Below are 24727 nucleotides of genomic sequence, written 5' to 3'. Positions count from 1 at the left end.
TTTCTTTCTTTAATGGCTACTCTTGTGTTTCTGAGACCTGAGTTCAATCTGTGGTCCTCTAATTATCAACGTGAGAAAGTAACTCTCTGCTCTGAAAGACTGGGAACTTCTCTCTCCTCCTCACCCTGAAATAATTTCTAAACATTTTTAATGTAACCTGGGATATTTTAAAGCCAGACAATAATGAAGATAATTTATAATACTTTGTTTTCCAAGAATATTTTGCATTTTACTTTAAATTTAGAATCACGTTTACAGTTGTATAAATGTAATTCTGTGGTTGTATCGGGAGGCTCCCATACTGAGTTCTGTGTTCGTGTCCACTTTGGGTTCCCTGAGTCACACGCACTTCATTCAGAGAGATTGGGAGTGTTTTTTTTTTTTTTCCTGAATTCTTCGTCTCTAAGAAGTGGTCTTGCTGCTGTTTGCATTTGAAGTCGACTTGCATGGGCTGGGGCTTCTCAGCTCAGCTCTGTGCACCCCGAAACATGGGCCCACCCGTCCCTGTCCTCTGGGGCCACAGTGATGGAGGTGGGAGAGTGTCAGCTTGATTTATTTATGTATTATGTATTTTTACCAGTAACACCTAACTGTAGGATTATTTTGTCTATGCTTGAAATTTAATCACAAGTTCATGTTTTATCTCCCATCAGAAAGTGGGGTTATCTCCCCATTGTGGATGGGGTCTTCTCCCCATCAAGGGGTGGGGTCATCTCCCATCAGGGGGTGGGGTCATCTCCCATCAGGAGGTGGGCTCATCTCCCATCAGAAGGTGGAGTCATCATTCCATCAGGGGGTGGGGTCATCTCCCCATGCGGGGATGAGGGGTGAGGGAAGTGAGGTCATCTCCCATCAGAAGGTGGGCTCATCTCCCATTAGAAGATGGGGTCGTCATCCCATCAGGAGGTGGGGTCATCTCCCATCAGAAGATGGGGTGATCTCCCATCAGGAGGTGGGGTCATCTCCCCATCAGGAGGTGGGGTCATCTCCCATCAGAAGATGGGGTCATCTCCCATCAGGAGGTGGAGTCATCATTCCATCAGGGAGTGGGGTCATCTCCCATCAGGGGGTGGGGTCATCTCCCATCAGAAGATGGGGTCATCTCCCATCAGGAGGTGGAGTCATCATTCCATCAGGGAGTGGGGCCATCTCCCATCAGGGGGTGGCGTCATCTCCCCATCAGGGGGTGGGGTCATCTCCCATCAGAAGGTGGGGTCATCATCCCATCAGGGAGTGGGGTCATCTCCCCATCAGGGGGTGGGGTCATCTCCCATCAGGGGGTGGGGTCATCTCCCCATGCGGGGATGAGGGGTGGGGGAAGTGAGGTCATCTCCCATCAGGGGGTGGGCTCATCTCCCATCAGAAGATGGGGTCGTCATCCCATCAGGGGTGGGGTCACCTCCCCATCAGGGGGTGGGGTCATTGCCCCATCAGGGGCTGGGGTCATCCCATCAGGGAGTGGGGTCATCTCCCCATCAGGAGCTGGGGTCCTCACCCCATTGGTAGATAGGGTCTATTTCCTCACCCTTGGATTCTTGACTGGCTTATGACATCCCTGGACCAGTAAACTGTAGTAGACATGACAAACTGCAGCTTCTGCCTTTGCCCTCCTGACGTACCCTGGGACCCCCATAAGGCAGTGGTCTGGCCTGCATGAGTCACCACGTAGAGGAGAGCTGGGCAGCCCAGCCAACAGCTACTGCCCACCTCCAGATGAGATCAGTCCAGCCAGCCCTTCAGCTGGACATGGCTGCTGGAGGGAGCCCAGGCAAGGCCAGCCCAGCCCACCCAGCCCACCCACGCGACGGAGGACCCACCTCCTTGTCAGCCACTGAGTTTCGGGGGCGGGTTGTTATGTAGTGAAATTGAACGATGCGCAGTCCTCCTGACCCCAAGGAGGAGGGTGACCTGGTGAGCCAATGGACTTGACCATCTGAGCTCCCAGAGGACGGGGGGAAGACGGCATCGCTGACGTTCTGGAGGCCTCTCTGCCCCAGCCCGGCTCACAGCCCTGCTGGAAGCACAGCTGGACGGGACGCAGGTGGTTTGGGGGCACACGTCTCCTCGGATAATGGGGGCTGAGGGTGAGACGCTGAGCAGGGAGCTCTGGGCGGGGCCTGGGGGCTCGAGGGGTAGCACCGCTAGCCCGGAGTGTCCTTCTCCCAGACTCAAGGCCCGGATGCCAGGCGTGCGGGCTGACTTGTTCTGCAGGCGGGTGGGCGGAGGACAGGAGGCGCTGAGGGCCTGTGGTCCCTGCTCCTTCCCTCTGGCCCCGCAGCGCAGGTTCAGGCAGGTCCCTGGAGAGATGGCAGATTCCCCTCTCTCGGAAGGAATTCACGCCTTTAAAGCTAGTTAAGGAGCTGATGAGATCAGCAGAGGCTGGGAGTGGCCTGACAGTTCGTTTCACCCAGCTGATGCTTAGGAACACGTGAGGCGGCACTCACTCGGAGGTGTAGGACGGTCGTGGCCCTGGAGGAGCCCCAACCCCGTTGGGGATGGTTCATCTCTTCCGCTCGGTTCATCTCCCACCTGTGAGAAATGCAGATAAATACACGCACATGTAAGAATGTGTCTGAGTGTGTGTGCATGGGTGTAGAGAGGCATTTCCCAGAAGAGTTCAGGTTCTGACCCCTGACTCCTGGCTGTACCTGACTCTGCAGCACAAAGCTTCAGAGGAGTCTGGTGCCATGGAGGAGCTAGAAGAACAGGTCAAAGGTTGGAGGTCACAGGAAATTACATGAACTTGAGACTCAGGGGTGAGGGAAAGCCAGGCCTGAAGGAGCCAGGTTGAGGCTGCTGGGGTGGGGCAGGGGGGTGGGGGCGCATGTTTATGGGCACAGATGCTGACTTGGCTCAGCTACTGGCCGGGGAACCAAGGGCTGAAAACAGTCTTCTCTGTCCTGTGTGGCTGGGTCTGGTTAGAGCTGATGTGACCCAGAGAAAGGTAGTTCTAGAATAAACCAGCATGCCCGGCCATATTTCATCAGACGGGTACCTGCTGTGTCCACATCCGATGCCAGGACACCAGTTTATAAGACAGGATGAGGGCCCCGGGCTCGTCAGGGAGCGGCACCCACGGCTGAGGCCCTCCTCTGCGGAGAGTGCCGGCTGCGGTGGCCGTGGCCTCCTCTGGCCACGAGCAGGGGGTCTTGGCTGCCCGCTGTCTGTGTCTCAGGGGCAGCAGGCTTGGGCCTCTGTTGTTGGCCGACTCCCGCCAGCCCGTTCCGCGTTCCTCACTGTCTGTATCTCCCGGGGCTGCAGTGACGGTGACCACTCAGGGGGCCCCCAGGCAGGAGGCTGGCCTCCCACACCCTAGAGCCTGGGCTTCAGAAGCGCCGCTCAGCAGGCCCTGCTCCCCCTGAGCCCCAGGGGGGCTCCTTCCGGCTTCTGGGGCTGCGGACAGTCTTCCGGGTCCTCGGCCCAGTCCCTGCCTCTGGCTGCACACGGTCCCTCTCTGCGCCTCGCCGCCTTCTCATCAGGGCGCCAGTCCCCCTGGGTGAGCAGCCCGGCCTGCTCCGGGGTGACCCCCCTAACCTAGTCACGATAAGGTCAGGCTCACAGGTGCGGGGAGGGACGCTTGCCAAGCCCAGACCCCGGTCCAGTGCTGTCCGCAGGCGGTGGCTGCAGGCCGGGCCCCCAGGACTGGTGGCCTGCCGGGACTCAGGCTGGGCCAGTGTGCGTGAGGAGGGGGCGGCAGATGACAAAGGTGCTGTGTGCTTCCTCCCGGTGCTCCCGGCACCCTAATCACAGCCGTCACCAGTGCCCCTCCATGCTACTTCCGGTCCTGAATCTGCTGGCTCCTCTGCCAACCCACGGCGAGTTCTCCTGCTGCAGCCCTCAGAGTGGTACATTGTCACCCGACTCGAATGTCCGGTGGAAGCAGTATTTTCTACTGAGATGAACCAACCTGTCTGGGCAGGGAGGACCTACCTGGCGAGAAAGGTCTACGGTGACAGCTGGCCCCCGATTTGGAACAACAGTAGTTTAAGGCAGCTCAGTTACTCAACCAGAGAAACCCCTGGGTGTTAGGGTTAACACAGCCACAGTTTACTCCCTGTGGGGCAGCTCTCGAGCTGGGGGTCTAGGATCCAGGCCCACTCCGTCTTAGGCTGCACTGTCCTCCATCATGTTGCCCCTGAGGCCTGGGACGTGGTCCCCATCCCAGCAAACTGGAAAGGGGACAGAGAGCTCAGAAGGGGCGAGTCACTTTCCCTCACGTTCTGCTGTGCCTGCTGCTTGCAAGGCCCAGGAGGAGAGACAGAACTGGATGGGACAAGTGGAGCCCTGCCTCGTGGAATGTCTTCCTGGGTTTGCGTCACCACTCACCCAATCAGCCAAAGTTCCACGAATCAGTCCACTTCTTTTCAGTCTGGTTTCCAGCTAGGATTTCTATACCCAGCCCAAATCTCAATCAAGACAGATGTTCGACTCAGTATATCTTCCTTGGTATCACCTACATCTGCCCTGCCCTGCCCCCTGTGTGGACTGTCCTCCCCTCCCGCAGCAGATCACCCCTAGCCTGATCCTCGTAAACGGTAAATTGGATGGTGGTGTGGCTTCCTGCACAGTCATCTCCCCAAAGTTTTTCCTCTACTTTTTGGGAGGCTTTTTGCTTGTTATAATCCAGTGTCACTTACGAGCTTTTAATTTCCAATGTCATATACTTAATTTCAGTTTTGTGCTCTGAATGATCCCCTTTGTATAGCCTTTTGTCCTTATTTCACTAATGGAATATCGTCCCTTCTCTATTTAAAGACATTTATTTAAAGACAAGTTCCTGCAAAGTTTGCTTCTTCTTGCATGGTCTTTGGTTTTTGGAGATGAGTGTTTTCCTGCTCACTCAATCATTTAATCTGTTGATTTCACATTAGATCCTCTGCTCACACATATGTCTGATGGCCCTTAGTTCTGGCTCATACTCAGGAGAGGGCCCTAAAGGCTCATCTGAAGCTGAAGGGGGGGGGCGGCGGGGGACAGGAATGGATGAGTATGGGATTCAGTGAAGGGGGTGAACTATGCGTTTAAGTTGGGAAATGTTACTACTAGTCTCTTTGGGTCTTTTTTCATTGCCCAGTCAGGTGGCTCAGCCTCCTGTCTGGACCATGGAAGGCCTGGCCGCTTGCATTCTGAGACCCTGGATGGGAGGGAGCTGAGGGTGCAAATGTTTGTCTGGTTTCCTGACTTAAGCATGGCTCCCCTACCGTGACTAGATTGAGGTTTCCTGCTTTGCTCACCCAGAGGATCTGGTCTTCCCCAGCCTGCCCACCTCTAAAGGAGACATTTGGCCAATCTGCTTTTTTTAATCCCACTTGGTTCACAGCTTTCAGAAGTCCCCGGGCAGTTCTGTCCTGTAATGTCAGTCACTCTCAACGCCTCCACCGCGGGCCGAGCTGCAGCCTTCCCAAATCTCACCATCAGTTCCAAGCATCCATCACCTCCCAGCTCCCAGGATGGTGTCACTGCTCTTACCGCCCCTCTCCTCCCTCCCCTGTGGGTTTATACCTTTGGAAGAAACCCTGAACTGTCTCTTTGGTGGGGATTTAGAGCACGATTTGGGGGGAGGGAAGCACAAGGTGACCCGCCTGGGCACCGTAACGCCCCCATCTCTGTCCAGCACCCTGCATGGCCGGCCGTGCCCTGCTGGGTTAGGGTCACTCTGCAACCTCAATCACACCGTCCAGGCTGCGTTTCCAACTTGGGCTGGCCAGCATGGCGTCTCGGGTCGTCCACTTCCACCCTGCCACGGTGCCTGGCATTCAGTCATGCGCTGAGTAGCAAACGATTGTGGATGGGTGGTCTGCTCATAGATGCTGAGAACACAGAGAGATGCAGGACAGGGCTCCTGGCATTGGGAGGCTGACCGCATCCTTGCAGGGTGTGGGTGGAGACAACGTGAAACAACCAAATAGCCCTTGAATTAGAGTGTGACCCTATTGCATGTGTGTGACCCTGTTGCATACTTTATATACACATCTGCATATTAAAAATGCATGCATGGGTGCATGTGCAGTCACTCAGTCGTGTCTGACTCTGTAACACCATGGGCTGCAGCCCACCAGGCTCTTCTGTCCATGGGATTTCCCAGGCTAGAATACTGGAGTGGGTAGCTGTTTCCTTCTCCAGGGGGTCTTCTCAAGGCAGGGATCAAATCCAGGTCTGCTGCATTGCAGGCAGATTCTTTACCAACTATGCCACCTGGGAAACCTCCATTAAAAATGTATGACACTCAATATAATTTGTTTAACAAATGATATTTTCTTTCAAAATATGTCCAAAAGCACACAGAGCTAATATGTGCAACCTTTGCTTCACTGTTGTATTTATTAATGTGATATCATCCTATTAAATGTGAGGGACTTTTTCTGAATCTGAAATGTGTGTGTGTGTGAAATACATATGCATTTGCTCATTAATTCATTGGCCATACCTTGCTAGCAGATGGAAGCAATAGGGAGGTAAATCTGTCTATTTAAGGTTATTTCCCTATTTCTAAATTGTGAGCTACATGTAGGAGTCACGTCTGATTCATGTTCCCCCCCACCACAATGCCCAGTAAGCAGTTTGCTCAGAGTGCACATATATGGAAAAGACTTAATAAATATTTAATAAATGGATAGATGGATGGATAGATGAGTGGATGTATAGGGAGGTGAGTGAATGAATGGACTGGGTGAATGATGTACAAACGGACAGATAGCCTTTAATTTTTACTAATGATCTCAAAGTTATGGACAGTTTTACAAAATTTAAGTGACATGACATACCAGAAAACACTTGGAAAACCCCAAAATTAAATGCATCAATTACTAATAATAAAAATAAATGCATTACTGTTGGGCTTACATTGTTTATATTGTGTCTCTTCTCAAGAACATTATGAAGTGCCCATAAGATCTTGGTACCAATGACTGTTGATTGTTGTCCATCTGGTTGCTGAAGTAGACAGATGGTCCAATGACCTCCATGCCATTTGTGCTTTTCTCTTTCTTCTGGACCTAAGGACAGGAAATGAGAAAAGGGACAAATGCCCTTTGTATCTTAAAGTGCTGGAGTTAATCAAAAGGAAAGTGCTTCAGAAAGTCAGAATTTTATTTATTAACCATTTGTATCCTATTATTAATTTTGTATCTGATGTTTTCAGTTTAGTTTAGCTTCAAGATTCCTCTTTTTAAAAAAGTAAAAGAAGAAAAGAAACGGTGAGAAATCTTAGGCAATGTTGAGTGTTTAGATGATGGGCTTGAGTTAACCATATTTAGTCCTGGGGTGGGGGTTTGCAGGGGTAAGAAGGTGAAGGACTTTACTGATTTTCCTGTCCTCAAGATCTGGGACAGTCCTTCTCAGTGGTTTTCAACTTACCAGGGGCAATTTGGCACTATTTGGAGAAATTTTTGATCGTCACCACTGGGAGGGGAAGGCGGCCACCCTGGCACCTGGTGGGTAGGGACCAGGGATGCTGCTAAGGGCGCAGGATGGCCCCACCAGCAAAGAATGGCCTGGCCCCAAATACCGATAGCGAGAAGCCCAGGTCTCAATGCAATGGAAACAGCAAAGGACTTACAGGCTCGTGAATCCTGGAAAAGGAAGGAAGATTTTATGAGGCGGTTGCACACGGAACACCTCTCTCTCAAAGACACCTGAAGACTTACATACCCTCCCTCCTCCAAATCAATGAAAAGAAAAAAAAAAAAAAAAACCTGGTCTAGAATTTTTTGTTCAATTTTAGTAATAATTGATTTATCTACTAAATTATCTACCTCATAAGGCAAAGCAGAAATGCCTTCTTGCTAGAATAAAATATTAAGTCCAAGAAAGCTAATTTGGGAAAGAAAAAAGGAGGAACAACATTTCTAATAATCACTTCTAAGGACAAGAAAAGCCAGGTTATTTGGCTTTGCAGATCACATTTGTTTTAGTCTAGGATTTTTCTGAGTATACCTTCCTCTCTAGTTCAAGAAATCTGCCTTAACATCTAAGATACAATCTCCTTTCAGAATCACTACAGTACTCCGTCCGAGAATTTGAGCGAAATCTTGGATCTTTGTTTAGGAGAAAAAAATAACCAAAATTTACCAAAAACCTAAAATACTAAGTAAAATGGTGAGTAGTGGAGAAAAATCCTCAATGGAATCATTGGATGGAAAAAAGAAAAGGGTGTTGCCTTAATTGGCTTTTTAATGATTCTGTATTTCTCTCTTCTGGCCTTTTTTTTTTTTTTTTTGAGGGGGGGGAAAAACCCTTAAAACAGAAAGGTTAATCTAACTATACATTTTAAGCTTTTAAAGGCTCCATTACAGGACTTATTATGCTAAAAGAAACATACCTGGCACATTGCAGCTTCTAAATGTATCAGCAATGCACGTAATGATTCACTTAAAACACCATGGTCAGAATTCTTCCACGTTATTTCTATGTAAATTGGATGCTTCACAATTACTATAATATGTGTGAAATTCCACTTATTATTTCTTTTAACATAGAAACTTTTATCACTTAACTCACTGGACAGAATATTTGAGCCATTTGCAATCATTAGAGCATTCCTGTTTGGTCAAACCCTTGCGGATTATACTTTGCAAAAGACAGTGAATTATATTCATTGCAAGAAAACAGCAATTTTAAATATATAAGGGGCAGCAGGAAACTTTTCATTTCAGTGCAAATTCAGTATTATATCTTACTACTTTTTACAGCAGGGTAAGCTTTTATCTTTAAGCAATTTATAAAACCCAGCATGGACTAGGCCTGCGGCTCACAGCGTACATCAGTCTGATAGATAAACAGGGACTTGGGTCAGGGTGGAAGCTGAGCCTTGCCGGGCTCCAGGCCCATTGCTTTTCCCTCCGGGAGCCTTCCCGCGTGACCCCGGTGGAGGGCCAGCTCACTGCCCCCTCCCCGCTTCCTGCATGGCTGACTGTGTCCTGCTGTCCCCTCCTAGTTACCCCAGCCCATCTTTTCCCTGGACACCTGAGTGCCCCCGTGAACTCTGGGGACCAGCTAGCTGGTAACGGGCCTTCTGGGAAGAACATTTGAGTTTTTCAAACAGATTTGGAGAAGAAGCTCAAAATCAGAAAAAGAGGGGCGTTGTTACCTATTGAGCTGCTGTCTGTGTGGGCCGAGGGGCTCTGCTTGGGAATCTGGCGCTCTAAACAAGCATTCCAGTCGTGGCGCGGCGTGTTTGGAGGAGCCCTTTCTGCCTCGGTCATTTGGGATGCTTTCCAGGGAGGAGAAACAGCAGCAAAGAGGAGATCTGCATGCATGCCACCCGAATTTTAAGACACAGTGTATGTAGGTTTGTTTTTAATAAATGGAGGAGAAAATTAAAATCAGAACTTTATTAATAGCTAATTATGTAAACATCTAAATTATTGGATGAGGTTTTTTTTCTTAAATTGTGCCATTTTAAAATGAGGCAATTTTTCAGTGACATGATGTAATATTGATTTCCCAAGTTTTATTCTCCAAACATTAACTAACAAAGACAAGTTGAGAACATCCGATGAAAGCTCTTATATATGGAATAAAAATTAAGTGATTTTTATTTGGACTGTTTTTTCAGCTATATCCCTTAAAGGAAAGATAGTTACATTCTCCCAGAAAATTGAAAATGCAATTGTCATTTTTCTATTAATGTAATGTTACTTCACATTTTGATTGTACTCTTTTTAGGTGCCTATAGGATATTTGAAATACACTGTGTAACAGACCTGTGTTTGTGTGTATTGTGTGTGTGTGTGTGTGTGTGTGTGTGTGTATGAATGAATGACTGGTGAATTATGCTTTGGTTTCATCTGAAAGTTACCTTGCATAGATTTAATATTGGAACTATATTGTTAATAGTTGAACATATAATGAGCCTAGTCTTTAACTGTGCCCTAAAGAAAGATGGTTTTGGTGTTTAAATGAAAGACGGAGACTGAAATTCAAGTTCATTCCAGGTTCAAATGAAGAAGAGTTAAAAAAAAAAAAAATGTAGGCAGGTCAACCAGGCAGGCTACGCCTCTGCGTCAGGAAGCAAACTGTTGTCAATCCAGCTGGTCCTCCTAGGTCAGCACTGGCCGGCCCAGCCACAGGGATGGGCCCGGCCGGTCCTGGACAGGCTGGTCATGTGGCCTCACGGAGGAAGAGGACACACACATGGACAGCATGGTCTGGGCGTGTCCCGCAAATGACTGAAAGAAGCAGCTACCAAGTACAGGATCGAGGCCCCTCCGTCTGGGGCCGATTAAATAAAATGTATAAACATCACATATCCGTTCTCACCGCACACTCTGGTAGAAAGGCATGCATCCCAGATGCCAAGATGGTGTGTAGACTTCCGGCAAAGGTGTCGACACCCTGAAAGAATTAAGGACAGAAACCTGGAGGACGGGCAGTACCCCCTTTGGGTTGAATTATCAAGAACAAACTATTTTACAAATTTTAAATGGTTCGTCTATTCATAGCTAAAGCAGAAGAAAAGCCAGTATGTTTTCATTCCTTCTTTTTTTTTTAGCCCGCATATTTTCAAAGACCTCCTATAGTTAACATTATAATATAGTTAGTTGCTACAAATAATCGGGGTGATTATAGGAAAACTGTCAGTGTCGGCTCAGGGTCTGAAAAGGCTGCGGCAAATGGCTTTTCTCTTTGCCATGGAGACTGGGCTCCGTTTGTACGGTTACTCTGGAAACCGGAGCCTTGCTGTTGTTAGTCCCTTTCAGCTACTTCAGCTATTAAACCCTCCGGTTGAGACAAAAGGAGGGAGGTATGCAGACACTTCCTCGGAAAGAAAACCTCGGGCCCGCAAAGGGCAGTGCCCAGGCCGCGGACAGGCGGTGTGTGTCGACTCTGCGTTTTTACCGAGGAGGGGGCCTGATGAACGCACCCTCGCCTGGGGAAGCCACCTCTGAACGTTAGGGTTTGTCATCAGATGTCAGCAGAACGCACCGCCTCTAGCATCCAATTCCTCTGGGCCGGGGCACACATTTTCACGTGGACAGGGGTTAGTGGACTCAGGACGCAGCAGTTCAGAATCTCTGTGCACAATGGGGTTTCTTTTTCATGCAAATGCACGTTTAGAGACTGTATGCATTTTTGTTTTGAAGAAATTGGACCCCACAGTCAGTCATATTTCTCTCCATCCTACTAACAGATCAAGTACTAACCTAAGAAGACGCAGCACTCTGAGTTAGCAGATGTTTCACAGAGCAAGGAGAAGGCGATTTGGAACCTGGAGTTAGATTACTGGCCAGCTCCATGGGACCCTTCACTTTTTCTTTTTTTGCTTTTTTTCCCTTTTTCCTCCAGCTAGGAATGCTTTCTCACCTCCCATAAGAGTTTATTGTTGCCAGCTTTTACATTCTCCTCACTTTTTGGTGAAAGTGTTCTCACCAAAAAGGAATCCTCCCCAGAAGCAGCAACAACCTGAAGAGACATCACATAACACGCTGCTGGGCAGGACGGAGCTCGATTCCAGCCGGAACGTGGCCACACTCAGTAGCACTAAGCCCTGCAGGCCCTGTGGGGATAAGCGACACTCAGTGGGCTGACTATTCAGTTATTTTTCATTTGAACCATTCCAACCATTCAGCACGTCACCCCCAATCCCCTGTACTGTTTCTCTCTATCCTGGTATTACTCAGGGTTAGGTCCTGGCCGCAGAGTTAAAACTGAAACACTTGCTTTTAAAGGTAGCAACCAAATGAATAACAATGGATATGTGTTAACAAGAAGCAGCATTAAGAAGGAAAAAAGAAAGAAATGCTTTCTTTTTCGATCTACCCCCTGACTGCTGTTTGGTGGTTTTATTTATTTTACATCCAAATGCCTAGCAGGCTGGGTTTGCCCGCCCACCGTCCCCTGTATGTGATGTCTTTCCTGTTAGACCCAGGCGGGGGTGAGGACCTTATGAGCACACCCACAGACACGGGAGCCTTTCTGCACCCTCTGTTCGGGCAAATCAAAAACAGCAGCAACCCAAAGAAAGGTCACACCCAAGGGAGCGCGGCAGAGTCGTCCCTGGGGTCCCCACCCAGGCCAGTGATTCCCATGGTCAGCGTGGCTTCCGCCCCACTCCGCCCTGACACGGCTAGGATTTTCAGCCATCGGAAACTCAGGATTCAAGTGGCGCCAACAACACACCGCAGAAGGCAATATCCTTCTTTTAACGAGCCTGCCATATTTCAATCTAAGTCACACTGATTTCTCTCCGAACAAAAATTACATGCAAATGGATAGAGGCTTCCCAGTCAATATTCAGCTTCTATTTAAAGAAAATGCAGAGCCCAAAGATATACCATTAGTAATTTACTAATGATCATGAAATTAGGTTTGGTTTTGAAAAAACACAAGTACCAGGGGGTTCATAGAGCTCCACCCCGCCGATTTACACTGTCCTTTATCCTCTGAATGACATCATTCTTCACTCATTCATTCAGTTTTCCAGGCATGTGCATTTAGTGCCTACTATGTGCTCAGACCCACCCCTGCTGTTAGAGTGTCCTGAGCGAAGGCAAGCGCATCTCTTGGGATCGCCTCTTTAAGGGGCTGTCTGGTAACCAAGAGTCCTTCTCCACCCATCCTAAAGAGAGACGCGGGCTGTGTGTGTGGGTTCCGTCCCTGATTAACACACCACTCACAATAATGGAGTGGAAAGTATTCCGACCCAGGGAAGACTGGGCTTGTTACATATTCCTTTTCTCTTCCCGTTCTCTCTGACCAATCAGGATAGGAAAATCCCGTGAATTGTGAGGGCTGCCTTTTTCAGCCACACGTTACGCTGTAATATGTGTGTAGCTCAGATTCTTTTCCTAACATCTCTGCTTTATTTAGCGTAGACTAGTGGGTGAAGGGTAACTTTGGACTCATGGCTCATTCTGCACATTTTCACCTTGATATTTCACCAGACACCAGCCTTCTGGATATCCCCTTTGTTTTGCACTTGTTATTAAAATTGTAATTGGATTTTGGTCGACTATTAGTAAATTAGTATTTTCTGTAACTTTGTCAAAATGCATTGTTTTCCTAAGTGAATTTGGGTGGCTGCTTCGGAGATGCATATAAATTCTTCATTTGAATTTTCTGTTATTGTTCGAAAATGGTTATGCAGTATGTATGTCCTTTGTGTAATGTCAGACATAACTCTAGGGGTTTATATATTAAAGGCTGCCGTCTTTTATAAATTGCTATTTAAAACTGAGTTATTGCTCCTTTGAAACTAGAGTTTTCCAAACAGTAGCTTTTCGTTTATCAGCCTGAATGCCAGATTCACGCTAGAATTTTCAGTCAGACCCTGAGCTCGTTTAAGAGTGATTGCATGGGTTTATACATGCTCAGGAGTACCGAGACTGTCATGGTTTTCCTTGCGAGCCAAATTCTATTCAGATCTCACTGGCTCTTTCCTTGATCATTTCAGCTAAAAGTGAGCTTTTTCTACTTGATTCATAATATTATTGCCTGTAAAGCTAACTCAGCAGTCAAGACGATTGAGTCCTGTAATATTTTTTACTACGGTAGTACCATGGTATTCTCTGAATCTCACTGTAAATTCATTTTGTGCTGCTTTATGTCTCATCTCTCCCGGTACACCATTAACTCCTCAATGGCAAGGGTAATATTTTTAAATGCCTGTGGTATCCTTCCACTCCTAGCCCAGTTCCGCATTCCCAGTTCGTGACATCCTGCCCTGCTTAAAGTATTGCCTGTGGCTTGAATTGAATCGTCACTAGCTGCTAGCGTGCATGTCCGAATGGAAACCATTTTTGATTTGTGGGGACGAGGGGTTGGGATTCCAGCCTCCGTGGAAGCATCAAAGCAAGTCACTTGGACCAGGATCTTGTTCCCTATGAACCTGAGGTGGGGCTTCTCTTCTGTGTGGTCTGAGCATGGGAGGTGACTGACGAAGAGCCTGGTAGACGGGCAGGCTCGCTAGCACCAGTGAGAAGGGACAGGGAACCACAGTGACCCCGAAACCTTGGGAGGGAGGGAGGCAGGAAGGCCGGTGAGCCAGGGCGATGCCCTGTGCCGTGGGGCCAAGGCGTGGGCGTCCCTCTGGGGGTCTTACCTGCCCCTCTCCCCTTTATCCGTCCCCATCCTGCTTTGCTAACACTGGCGTTGAGGGGACTGTCCTCCTACATCGATTGACCTGCTCTTCTATGCTACCCCTTATATAGCTATACCTGTACCAGGGAGACATGGGGACCGGGCACCCAGCAGGAAGGTTCTGACTTGGAAGGAGCCAAGGGATGGCAGATTTTGAATATCTTTGATTTCAGTTGCCTCTTAAATAATATTATGTTCTCTGTGACAAGAAGGCTTTTCAGAAAATAAGGACACAGTTTATGCAGATTTTCTTTTTACTCATTATATTTTTAATAGAGTCTTGTATTTCCTCCTTGCTTTGTTACTTGTGCAGAATATATAAAAAATATACAGAAGTGAATGAACAGATGCAGGGTTAGTCTGTATATTTTATGCAAAGGGTCTTGTATGCCAGGACAGACAGTAAACAAGCCTTTCCTTCTCTCTGCTGTTCTTTGAATTGCTTCAGGACCAGAAACTGCCCATTCACAGGTTGGTGAATCTAGTTGTTGATCCATTTGTCTGTTGGAAGCTTAGACAGTTGGTGGGGAGGCTTTCTTTGGGGGGGGGGGGTCGCTTTGAGGATTTTGTAAATACTTTGTTTATGTGCTCCTTATTTATTTGTGGCCAGTACACAGCTCTCTAAGGGCCTTTTTTACGTCAGAAATAGTAGGAAACACTGATAAGACCTGTCGAGTTAAGGTCCAAAAGACAACCCCCAAGTGAGGTGTTACCCGTGCACGCTGAGGTGTGTGGAATAATATCCCTGAGTTTCCCCGATCTCTCCCGTGGTCTGAACACCTGTAGTGAGTTTCTGTTGATACAGGAAATCTAGACCTCCTCTTCAAATGGTTCCTGGGTCTCTTTGACGTTTCCCGTCACTGGATGGATGCCTCTGGACTTACAAGTTTTGATGTTACACTTCGTCAAACACGCCCGGTGCATGTGCTTACACACACGAAAAAGGAAAAAGAAAATGCAGAGAAGGGAAGCTCAGGCAGTCTGCACCTAGCAGGAGCCTGCCGACCGGTGGGAGACGAATCTCTCAGGACAGCATTTGTGGTCCCGGAGTTTGAAGGTGGGGGCCGAGTCTGCACCGGGGCGCTCGGGCCTGCCCCCTCGCGGAGAGGGTGAGCGCAGCCGGGCGCGTGGCGGCAGGGAAACACACCTGCTTCCGGAGTCTGGGTGCTCGAGATCCGGCCACTCCAAGATTCCTCCCCCCGACGGAAAAATAAGGAGAGATGAAGAGGCTAGGTGTGGTCTCAACAAAGCCCGGGTGATGGAGATGTTTCAATTATAGCTATTTCAGGGAGCGGGCAGCCCCCGCGCTCCGCACGAGGCTTCCCAAGGGACAGAGGGTCTCCCTGTGTTTACGCTTTTTATTATTATATAGGATTAGGTCTGTTGCCCACACAGAAGAGGAAGTCATTTTATTTTACACAAATCAGCTACTTAAAGTAAATTGAGATATATAGAATTTACCAATGAAATGAGTGATTTGATGTGAATACAAGAGGTGGTGTGTGGTAAATGGACACTGACAGCGAAATGGGGAAAATTGACAGGGCGCTGTAATCACTCCCAACATCCACTGAAGTTATTGATCCAGAACCTCTATAATCCCCTTCACATAACACAGGCAATTTCATATAATACCTGTAATAACGGTGCATTCAAGCTCAAGTAGCCATCTGAGGCATTGTATCTAATGGCGGAGCGGGCCTCCGCCGCGTGAGTGCGGCGGAAAACGCCAGCGGCCCCTGCCTTTCCCAGGTAGCAGCCTCCGCCGAGAGCGCCTTCAGAAGAAGATAAACAGTTTCTAATGCCCAAGAACGCGAACTATTAATTGCTGGCTTGCTAAATATGCCGTAAACGCGGGAGCGGCGGCGGGCACGGCGCGGAGCGAGGGAGGCTGGATCCGGGGGCCGATAAACTTCTCGGGTCAGCCGCGCGCCCGCTATCTGATGTTAATTACGACCGAGGGGAGCGGCAGCTGACAGGCGTTTAGCTGCTGGGTCGTTACACCCTTTCCAGGTGTTTTTCCCATGAAACGTTCCTCCCGTTTTACAAGCTCCTTCCCCACTGATGGATTATTCCGCAGCCTTATCAAAGCCTTGCCAGCTCCTCATTAATATATAGCGCGCTCGGCGCTGTCCTATATATCATTGTCTTCCTCTTGGGGAGGGTTAATCTGTCAGGCATTATCAGCCCGTCGGCAGAAGGTAGGCAATCAGACCTGACAGCGGAGAATCATGGGAGATCAGCGGGGTTAAATGAGGCTGACAGTTGCGATAATGATGATTATACTATAAATTAAGATATGATGATAAAGGAGAATAAAAGACACAATCTGAAGCAATATTTGGTTTAACATGTCTCTCTTTTTCGTTACTGTTACACGGCCATAACATTTATCACACCGAACAAGAATGGACGTTTAACTACCATGATAAAACGGGACAGCATCAGATTGAAAACCCAACAAGTTGTGATTACAGTGTCAGGCACTTTTCCACTGGTTGAGGGGGGAAAAAAAAACCCGGGAGATAGAGCATATGTTATAATCATTCATGCATTATTCTGCAGAATGAAAAGAAAATAGATCTATTTTAGAAATGTCTTTCAGCCCTCTCGATGGAAAACCAAAGGAAACGGTTAACATATTCTGCCGCTTCCCGGATCATTTTTATCAATGAAACAATAGGAACTTAAGCGATGGCCCTCCCATCAGCCTTCTCCCCCAAACGCATGTTTATTAGGCGCTGATTCAGAGGCAGCGCGAGGGAGGTCTGGGAACGTCTCACTCCCGGCTGAATTCTGGAATAAAGCAGCTCGGATCAGCCAAAGAGGTCCCGTGTGTGGCTTTTCAGAGGAGGCGTTCACAGGCTGCTGTGAAACAAAAGTGACGCACAATTTGCTCTCAAAAATTAAGAAGCAGGACATCTGATGTGGAGGGCCAGTTATTAAACCGCCTTTACTGACATATTTCTTTGGGGACAGAGGCTCTAACATTCGAAACCTAAAAAATTTTGACATCTCCATGGGAAAAATTGCTTAAAGGAGGCGCTGTGTCTCTGCACACACCCACACGCTGACCGTCATGGGGTCTGACCTGTGAGTCTCCCACGCACGTGAACAACCGCCAGCATCAGCCCACGTCTGTGTTTCACACCCACTTACACAGTCTTACCACAGTCTTACCCATCTCTGCACGTGGGCAGGCTGACAGCTAACGTGAGGTGTAAATTCCACAGTGTGATTTGCTTCCACAGAAGGAAAATGGGTGTTCTGCTCTTGTTTTCCTGTTTCTAGTAGAATCAGGATGGAGGAAAAAGAAGTCCCTATATCCTCCTTGCCTCCTGTGACAGTTTCTCTTTCAGCTGAGAAAGACAAAAATGTATAGTTGAAAAAAAAAATCCCACTCTGCTCTTTTCTCGTGTTTACATTTCAGGAGCTGGGAAGGTCAGGGAGGAAAAGTTTATCACTTCAGCTGCATCTGGTGTTGATGGAGCACAAGGCTTTCAGGCTGTGATTTTTTTTTCTTGCAACTAATATTTGTCCATTTAAACCAGGGTTTGCAGGGCTTAGTTCCTTGGACATTCGTAACGAGTAGCTCTAGCTGAGGGCAGGCCTGTCCTGTGCATTGCAGAATGCCAGCTTCTGCCGCCCGCCAACAGCAGCCCCCCCCCCCCGTGTGACAACAAAACTTGTCCCCAGACACTGCCAAGTGTCCCCCAGGGGTAAAGTCACCCCCAGTTGAGAACAATTGATTTAAACCCATACAGTTAGCACAGAGCTGACCTGAAACCAACACCTCTAGCTCTGAGAAGCCTTCCCCAGGATTTCTGCATTTCCTCCTGTGCCTAGTGGTTCATTTTTGTAGCATGCAGACCACATGTTGGAACAGCCGCTTCAGGATATGGGTGCAAGCTGACCTGTGGTTGGTTAACTTTTAAACTGCACACGTATTAACTGGCTACTAGTGTGTACACTCCCTGGAGCAGGAAATGACAACCCACTCCAGGATTCTTGCCTGGAGAATCCCGTGGACAGAGGAGCCTGGCAGGCACATAGTGGGATACGACTGAACCAACTTAGCACACACACAGTATCTACACTCAACTTCAGCCAAGTGAAAATCACACGCATCCTCCATCCAGATGCAAAAGGAAATTACGAGGCTTAGTCTATAATCTGGTTGGTCTGTTTTGGAAAAGCTCAGGTGAGCTCCACGCTCTGGCGTTGATGTTTACCCCAGAGGGGACTGATAAGGCTGCCAGGATGCCAGGAAGGACACTGACATGGTTTGAAACAAGGGGTGTTTGCCGTGGTGCTCGTGGTAAAGAATCTGCCTGCCAATGCAGGAAATGCAGGAGATGTGGGTTCAGTCCCTGGGTGGGGAAGATCCCCTGGAGAAGCAAATGGCAGCCCACTCCAGCAATCTTGCCTGAAGAATCCCATGGACAGAGGAGCCTGGCGGGCTACAGTCCATGGGATCGCAGAGAGTCAGACACGACTGACTGGCTGAGCATGCACGCAGTGTGTACGTTGGTTGTGACACGCAGCCCATGTAGAGTGTAAGCCTCACAGAGCATGTGTATTAAATTGTCACCGCACAGTGACACATTCTATACGCGAACGAGCACAGGTCATTTTGCAGTTGTGCCTGGGATGCTGCTACTGCTTCAGAGTTGAATCTCACTGTCTCCATGAGGATGGGGACGTGCTGGCCATCCCCCCGGGGGTCAGTCCTGCACGACCTCCTCAGTGCACAGGCCGAGCAGCGGCTTAGGGCTCCAGGAGCGTGGGTTCTGCCTGGCTGGGGGCGTTTGGGGGTGCCGGGACATGGCCCCTGGGTCTGAAAGCAGCCCTCTGCAGCCTCTGCCCCAACCTAGCAGCCCTGGGCCCACCTGCCTGTGGGCCACGACTTACGGACCTTCCCGCGCGGAGCCTCGCAGGATGAAAGCCCAAACGGCCCCTGGTTTCTGGCAGAAGGACTCGCAGATGAGCCAGCAGGCGCGGACCCTCTGAGACCAGGGCGCACGCGTCCTTTACCACCTGCCTGCCGGTTCTGGCTCTGGCGCATGAACCACAGCTGGAAATACCTTGCTCTTTCGTCCGTTTTATTAACTTTGTTCTGCTGGCTGGAGCCGAGCCCTGCATTAGGCCTCGGATAATCACAGCTGCCCAGGGCTCCAGGAGTGGGAACGAGAGGCTTTCTTCCAGGGCCGCGATCCCGCTGAAATGATTCGTACCCCTGGGCTGATTGTCCCCGACGGAAAATGAGAAGCCAGGACATTCAATGCAAAGTAATGCGTTCTGTACAATTACTGGATTAATAATTTTATTCCATTACCTTGCGGGGAGCGGGGACACAGGCCCGCAGGTCTGCAATTCTAGTGTATTTCTAAGCGTCCTGTTAAGAGAGTGAGCAAGGGTCAGGAAACTTAATTATGCTATAACTAGATAGAAATTGCCAAGTGATAAAAAGAAACATCCAGACAGATTCGGCAGGAAATTACAGCTTTAATAATATAGCATAATGCCTACTTCTATACAATTATCGGAGAGACCCTGAATGGTTCAGAATAACAGGCTTGAGTTTCCAGGAACGACAAAAAAAAATCCCACTGAAAATGACATTTTGCATCTTGCTGTAAATATTTTTTTCAGAAAAAAATAAATGGCATCATTATTCAGTGATCAAAAATCTCATCCTCAGGCAAGACCTGATGCGATGACCACGTTGACATTTTGAAATGATGAGAGGGTTGGGTTGTGAGGGAGAGTCATTTACATTTTCAAATTAGGTTTCTGGTGATATACATTAAATTTAAAAATTTGTCTATCCCACTAAGTCTTTGAGAAAGAAAAAAAAAAAATACCCCGGTGGGTGGGGGTGTCCTGGTTTCGTGTAGCTGGGCGCGTGTGGTCCCGCTGAAGTGGGAGGCCGGGCACCCTTCTCAGAAGCCGCGGAGGAGGGCCGTGGGTGAGCACCAAGATCCATCACCCGGCCTCAGAAACCGCGGAGGGAGGACTTTGCAGAGAGCACGCGGAGGAGGCCTGGGAGGAAGCGGTCAGGCCCCGCGACGCGGCTCCCACAGCCTCGCCCTCCGCACGCGGCCCAGGCCCTGTGCCTTTGGCGCCGACTCCTCCCCCCGACCCCCGCTTTCGCGGGGGGCAAAGTCATTTCTTGCGCTCGCCCAGGGGAGCCCCGTGTTTCATTTTGTATTCCGAGGACGCAGATTAATCAGCCGGCTCCCTACCCAGAGATGGCCATCCTGCCCAGAAATCTGCATATCTGCATATTACCGTTCTTCCCCGAATTTAATTTCCTACAGGAGCTGATATTAATCACCCTGTTTAAACAGAGGGGATTTGGGGTCTATACAAATATGACTTTTTTTTTTTTTTCCCGTGGAACTCACAGAATATTTTGCTTTCTGTTTTTCTTTTCCAATTTAAAGGGACAATAGCCTTACTGGCTTAATCCTAAATAGTCGCTGCTGTTGTGTTTTATTTTATTTCTACTTGTCTGCTGGTGACTGGGGCAGTGGCCATGGGCCCGGATTCGACTTCTCCGACTCGGGAAGCGAATCCAGGAGACGCAGAAATAGAGCAGCATCTTGTCCATGGCGGGCAACCCACGTGTCAGTGCGAGGTTCCTCCACCTCTCGGGTGACGCAGGGAACCTCAACGCATCGGCTTTCGGAGCCTCTGCTAGGAGCGCCTGGCGTTTCTTACACTGGCTCCCGGCAACGCAGCAGCGGCCCGGGCAGAAGCGCACACGGGGGATCCCCGGGCTCGGGGCAGAAGTGGTCCCCGGGATCGGTGAGGACACGTGCGCCCGGCCTTGCCGGCTGGGACCGGAGACCCACGTCCAGCCGAGTGGATGCGCCCCTGCCGTGAACCGGGAGCCGCCTCCAGGTCTCGGGGTGGTTTCACCTGGCTTCTGGTGGCTGCGGGGGCTGATTTGGGTGGGGGGTGCTTTCCCCTCGGGCTCTCCTGCTAAGGCCCCGAGCATGTTGAGAGCCGGAGGATGGAGCAGGGAAATGCGGGAAAAGATGCGGTTTCAGGGCATCTCTCGAGAGCCAGGTGCCCCCGCCGCCCCCTCGCCCTGGGGTGTCCTGGAGCAGATGTCCCGAAGCGCAGCAAGGCCGTGGGGCCCAGGGATCCACTGTCCCCACCGGGTCCAACCCTCCTGACGGCCTCACTTGGAGCATCTTCGGGGCCGTGCTCAGTGATGCAGGTGGGGCCAGGCCCCTCAGAAATCAGAGGACGTTCCCGGGGCGGTGGCCTTCCTGGTTTCAGCTAGGTCCTTCCGGCACATGAAAAGCGGGCTTCTGTGACTCTCCATGGGTGACGTCACTTGCTACTTTAAGCAGAAACAAAGACGCGGTGTTTAGTATTCTCTTGCTCAGCTGAAACCAGTGAGAGACTCCCTCACGCTTGGTGTTTGCTTAAGTCCGTTTATGCCACTCATTTGAAACCAGGAGCTGCTTTGGGCACACGGGACGCGGCCGGGTGAGGGGCTGAGCAGGTATGAAGGGCCAGGAGCGGCCCAGAGGAGGGGTTTCCGGAGTGTGTGAGTCTTTCTCATCGTGGGGCCTGCTGTGTTCTCTTTGCCCATTGTAAATCACAAGGGTATCGCCCCAGGCAAACAGCGGCTTAGATTGTTTATCTGTCTGTGCTAATAGCGTTTTATTTGAAGTCTTAGAAAGTCCCAAGTGGCTTAAAAGGGTGCTGTTACACGACTTCACATTTTATTGCAAAGTGACCGGGTCCAGCTTCCTCTGCTTTGAAGTCTTAATGCTCCTTGGCTGTCAGATCCCCACGTCCTTTCCAATTTAAACTCGGAACAGAATCCTCTTGAAACGAGCCTCTTTCTTCTGCAGGGTACCAGGGGCATTTAATAACTCATAAAAGTATAGTTTTCAAGAGAGTATGTGGTTGTCACTCCTGTGGTACATCTTACTAGTTGGTTTATTGCCAAAATGTCTGAAAAAGATGACAATGTAAATTCTACTTATTAGGGGAGCATACCTGACTGAAGGGTTGTGGATATTTACCTTCCATTAAATTAACTTGAAAGAAAATCTTCAATATCCACCCCCATCTGACATATGTACATATGCAGTAAACACATTGGAAAGTTGTACAGTCCTTGGAGGAATCAATAAATTCATCCTCAGGAGAAAGGCTGTGATCAGGCGCTCAGTCATGTCCGATTCTCTGCGACCGCATGGGCCATAGCCCATCAGGCTCCTCTGTCCATGGGATTTCCCACTGGAGTGGGTGGCCATTCCCTTCTCCAGGGGCTCGTCCCGACTCAGGGCTTGAATCAGTGTGTAAACTATAAGGCAGGGTGTGTGTGTGCTGGGTCACTTCAGTCGTGTCTGACTCTCTGCAGCCCCATGGACGGTAGCCCGCCAGGTTCCTCTGTCCATGGGATTTCCCAGGCAAGAACACTGGAGTGGGCTGCCATTTCCTCCTCCAGGGGACCTTCCCGACCCAGGGATGCAACCGAGTCTCTGTGTCTCCTACACTGGCAGGCAGATTCTTTACCATTAGCCTCACTCATCCTCAGGAAAAAGTGCCACTACATGTTGGCTTACCTGCAAGCAGAGTTCCAAGCAGTGGAGGAGAGCAGGACTTCAAGACAAAACATGATGGGGGAAGGTTGGTAGGGAGCTGAGAGGTGACGTCGACCTTACTGGGGCTCCCTCAACCCCACGTAAACGTCTGGATCGAAACCTAAAGCCCGTGTGGAGGAGGAAGATCCTGGGGCAGAGACCTGGCGGGCACTGTCTGCAAACTGTCCCCTGACCGACCCTCTTGCCTGGCAGGCCATTGTGAACCTTCCACACCCCGGCCACCCCGTTTGTCCGGCAAAAATAAAGGTGATCCCTCCCCCACGGCGAGGGAACTCGAGATAATCTTTTAAAATAATCCTAGTAGCACGTGCTGCCAATGTCCCCGTGTCGCTTCCAGTGGGGCAGGGGCCCTGCTCCTTGCCAGGAGACTCATGATGGCAAATCGAGGTAGAGACACACACAGCTTTTTTTTTAAATTCATTTCCCTTCTCTTCCCTGCACTTCTGTGTATTTTATGCAGAAGTCAGGAGAGAGCCCAATGTACAGATCCTGGTGTAGAGGAGACACACGTCAGAAGAAATTGACGGCAAATGTCAAATATTAAACCCTATCTGGTTATTACCCAGCGTATTAGCGATGTGAGTAGCTTAACAATCGCAGCCGTGATTGACTAGGTGGGAACCAGGATCCTAAACATCAACTGCCAGAAGGGATAATTATAACACATTAGCACCTGCGTAGACGAGATTGACAACTCCAGGGTAACATCTGCTGCGTCTCACTTTCATACTTTTCACGTATTTTTCTCCCTTTTGAATGGGGCAACGCAAGATTTCCTCGAGGGTGACAATAACCCGCATCTATGTTATTCATTCGCATCATCCAGCTGCTGGGTGGCTGCGGCCATGCTTTCCTGCTGACGCTGGTGCAGTTGAGTGAGGAGGGAGGGGTGGGCTCCCGGCGCCAGGCAGGCACAGTCCTGGGACATCTCAGCAAAATCGCGGGTCATTCGATGTGCTGGAAAGGCCTAGCTTAATGGTCGGGTTTGTAAGAATATTCACGTCCACTGAAATCGGATTGGCATCTGAATGATCACATAATCCCACAGTTAAAGCCCAGTAACCACGTGGGCATCCTTCAAAGCGAGTGTCTCACCTGGAGCTCGGGGTGAGGAGGTTGTGCCCTGAGACCGGGGCACCTGGAATTCCGCACCTCCCTTCCACGGAAAGTATCTGAGAAGCACGTTGCAAAACCCCACCTGTCCTTCTTGGCTCGGCTTGGCTACATCTCTGTGGGACTAAAGGTCCAGAACCCTTGCCCATTTATTTAATGACTCCATAAGCAGTTGTTCTTTGCTTAATGAGAGCTATTTTATTACTTCTGTTCTTAGGACCAGGGCTTGGGGTAGATTTTTTTTCTCCTCAGCAATTCCGTAACTGCATGGAGCGTGCTCTGTGGCTCAGGCGTGTCTGACTCTTTGTAACCCCAAGGACTGTAGCCCGCCAGGCTCCTCTGTCCATGGAATTTTCCAGACTAGAATTCTGGAGTGGGTTGCCATTTCCTTCTCTCAACCGCAAGGTGAATGCTTTGGTCTATCTGGGCATATCCCCGTGTAACTCCAGTTGGGGCCGTCAGACAGGCAGCAGGTGGGAGACGATGGCAGAATCAGACAGATTAGAGTTTAGGTTAGACAGATTAGGGTTAGAGTCTTCTCATAGGTGCACGGTCTACGCCCTGACTTTTCGTCATGCGTCCATTCGCCTCTCCATCCTCACCACTCACAGGTTCTTTCAGCTGACAGGCATTCAGTGAGCACCCGCTGCGTGCCAGGCCCTCTGCCAGGCTGCACGGGCACCTTGTGGACGAGATGCAGGCCCAGACTTCGGGCTCTCTTGACCTAAACGCACTCTGATGGGCTCACCGTGGTCCAGGCCCTGGGAGGGGTGGTCCCTATCTCTGTGGAGCTTACCCCGTAGGAGGAAAGGTACACACAAACATGGCCAGTATTTCCTGGGGCAGGGAGAGTGGCTGTGGACCCCTGGAGCTAAGACCCCTGGATTGACATGGGCAGTCAG

General features: G+C 49.6%; 2 long non-coding RNA genes across 3 annotated transcripts in view; one reads left to right on the top strand and one right to left on the bottom strand.

The window, feature by feature from the left end:
• The window catches only part of LOC122447471, a 300507-nt gene that overhangs the window by 197183 nt on the left and 78597 nt on the right, over positions 1 to 24727 (top strand). The gene's annotated exons all lie outside the window — the stretch shown is intronic.
• Positions 6747 to 9216, bottom strand: LOC122447472. The gene is made up of 3 exons (XR_006271248.1): positions 9089 to 9216; positions 7357 to 7571; positions 6747 to 6995 (listed from the first exon to the last, which is right to left on the bottom strand). It is a non-coding gene; the product is annotated as an uncharacterized LOC122447472 (long non-coding RNA).

Source organism: Cervus canadensis, chromosome 9, assembly GCF_019320065.1.
Source record: "Cervus canadensis isolate Bull #8, Minnesota chromosome 9, ASM1932006v1, whole genome shotgun sequence".
Lineage (NCBI taxonomy): Eukaryota > Metazoa > Chordata > Mammalia > Artiodactyla > Cervidae > Cervus > Cervus canadensis.
Note: the sequence above shows the minus strand (reverse complement) of the source record. Positions and strands in the feature narration are given on the sequence as shown.